Genomic DNA, 2,919 nt, shown 5'->3' with positions numbered 1-2,919 from the left:
TACTATTTTATAGCTTCTATACTGCTTGTCAGGACACATGTGTCACAGTTACACCACTCTGTTCTGATATATATAAACTAGGTGCTTCATCGCGCCCTACGGGCGATCTTCACACCGTCGCAAGGGGCTACGCCCCCTTAACCCTTGCATGCCTTTCTGGGGTTCAATATTTGTGTTATATGGAGTATCACCTGCATTCCTTTGTTAATGGTTAAATATTGCACAATGAAAGGGTGTGCGATGGTGAAGGAGGCGCAGCCCCTTGCGACGGCGTGAACAGCACCTGCAGGCCACAATGTACAGAATGTAGCGGGTGCGGGGGGGTACTGCGAATGGTGTCTGTAGATGCTGCGGATGGAGGGGGGGCGGAAGTGGGGGTGGGGCCCGGATGGGGAAGGGTTGGGAGGTGCTGCGGGGGGGAGGGGCAGAGGAGTGGGGGATGAAGATGGGGGAGGGGTCCGGAGGCACTGCAGGTGGGGGAGGGTCAGGGGTGCCATGGGTAGGGGAGGGGCAGGTGTGGGGATGTTGCAGATGGGTGAAGGGTTCCGGAGGTGCTGTGGGATGGGAAGGGGCGGGAGTGCCGCTGGTGGGGTAGGGGTCCGCAGGCGCCATGGGTAGGGGAGGGGCAGGTATGGGTGTTGCGGCGGATGGGGAAGGAGGTCCAGAGGTGCTGCAGGTGGTGGAGGGGCAGGTGCGGGGGTGCCATTGGTGGGGGAGGGGTGGGTGAGGGGGGGATCGCAGATGGAGGAGGGTGTCTGCAGATGCTGCGGGTGGAGGGGGGCAGGTGTGGGGGAGACATATAAGGGGGGTGAATGGTGGAGGGGGCCTGGAGATTGCTGGGGGTGGTGAAGGGGCGGAGGAGTGGGAGCCGCGGGTGGTGTAGGGGGTCTGGAGGCACAGCATGTGGGGGAGGGGTGGAGTGCCGCATGTGGGGGAGGGGAAGGTGCGGAGGTGTGGTGCATTGGGTAGAGGTCTGGAGGTGCTGCGGTTACTGTACCTGCCAAAAAGGTAGTTGGAGGGTATGCAGTAACAGGGCCAGGACAGGGGTGACAGGGTCAGAACAGGGTTGACTGGGCCAGGACAGGGGTGACAGGGTCAGAACAGGGGTGACAGGGTCAGAACAGGGGTGACGGGGCCAGGACAGGGGTGACGGGGCCAGGACACGGGCGACGGGGCCAGGACAGAAATGACAGGGACAGGATAGGGGTGACAGGGTCAGTGTAGGGGCGGCAGGACCAGGACAGGGGAGACAGGGCCAGTATAGGGTTGACAGGGCAAGCACAGGGGTGACAGGGCCAGGATAGGGGTAGCAGGGCCAGCATAAGGGTGACAGGGCCAGGATAAAGGTGAAAGGGCCAGGATAAGGGTGAAAGGGCCAGGATAAGGGTGGCAGGTCAAGGCCAGGGGTGACAGGGACATGACAGAACACAGGGCACGGGAGAGATTGGTATTAGGGACAGTACAGTGGTGACAGACAGATGTGTCTTACCGGAGTCACTGCTGCTGGCTGCTGCTGTTCCACTCCAACCTGTTGGGATCTGCTGCTGGTGGAGACTTGGCATGGCTGACTCTCTTAGGCTGTAGTCCTGCTTCCTCTGCCCGTCCGCATCACTCCCCCCCTCCTCAGTCACACACCGCAGACCTCGTGCAGCTGCCGGGCACTGTGGTAAGGTGAGACTGGGAGTGACTGGTTAGCCCCCAGGAGATGCTGCGGCTGGAGGGAGGAGGGGGTCATAGCATGCATGTGGCACGGACCTCATGGCTGCTGGGCACTATGGTAAGGGGAGACTGGGAGTGACTGGTTAGCTCCCAGGAGACGCTGCTGCTGGAGGGAGGAGGGGGTCAGAGCCTGCAAGCAGCACGGACTTCTGCAGCGCTACCCGCCGGCTAAAGTGTGAGAAGGAGCTGGGCGCACCTCACTGCGGGTGGCAGCGCTGCAGCTAGCGGTGGGGTTGCCGGGGCTGGAGATAACAGAGGCAGTACGGAAAGTGCACAGCGGCTGGTGACCCACAAAACTACAGCTAAGAAGCATGGAGTGTGCCAGAAAGTGACGCTCCTCCCCGCCAGAGAGACCCTGCTGAGTATGCTGATGTGGGGGTCAAGTATGGCATACCCCCTCACACACCCCCATACCTCCCAAATGTCCCAATTTTCGCGGGACAGTCCCAGTTTTTGGGGTCTGTCCCGCTGTCCCATCCGCGGGTCGCAGTGTCCTGCGGTGTGGGGGGGGGGGGCAGTTGGAAAGCTCCTGTACTCGCTGTTCTGCTTAGCAGAGCAGCGGTGAATAGAGGAGACAGAGGGAGAGGGGGCATCAGGGGGTACTGATTAAGGGGGTGGGGTTCCAGCAGCAGAGCCGGATTAAGGGGGGGGGCAGGCGGTACGTACCGTTGGCCCCACAGTTTTAGGGGTCCCCCCGGCTCGAGTAGCTCTGTCCCAGCTCAGAAGCTCCCCCAGCAACAACGGCAGCATTGTGCTACAGTCAGCACACGCTGCTGCGTATTGGCAGGTCTGTGGTGTTGCAGGGAGGCAGCAGTCTCCCTGCTTTCTTCTGCCTGTGCGGGTGTGTAGGGGGAGCGACCACCTCCTCTGGATTTAGCCCTATCTGAAGGGCCAAAACTCCATAAAAAAAAAAAAAAATCCCGGAATTTGCATAAGGGGGCGTGGCCTCGCGGGCGCGATTAGGCCACGCCCCCAACTCACAGCAGGCACAGTAATGAGATAGGGCTCCCCTGTCTCAAGTACCCTGTGCCCCCCGGACTCATAATCAGGCCCTTGGGGCATGCCAGCAGCTCACAGAGCGCTGGGCATGCCCCCTCACTGACGAAAACGGGGGCCCTCCCGTGAAGCCACGCCCCCTTTTCGCTGTGTGTGTGTGTGTGTGTGTGTGTGTGTGTATCCCTCCTTCTGCCTGAAGAAAGC

This window comes from Pseudophryne corroboree, chromosome 1 (assembly GCF_028390025.1).
Source record: "Pseudophryne corroboree isolate aPseCor3 chromosome 1, aPseCor3.hap2, whole genome shotgun sequence".
NCBI classification, from domain to species: domain Eukaryota; kingdom Metazoa; phylum Chordata; class Amphibia; order Anura; family Myobatrachidae; genus Pseudophryne; species Pseudophryne corroboree.
Note: the sequence above shows the minus strand (reverse complement) of the source record.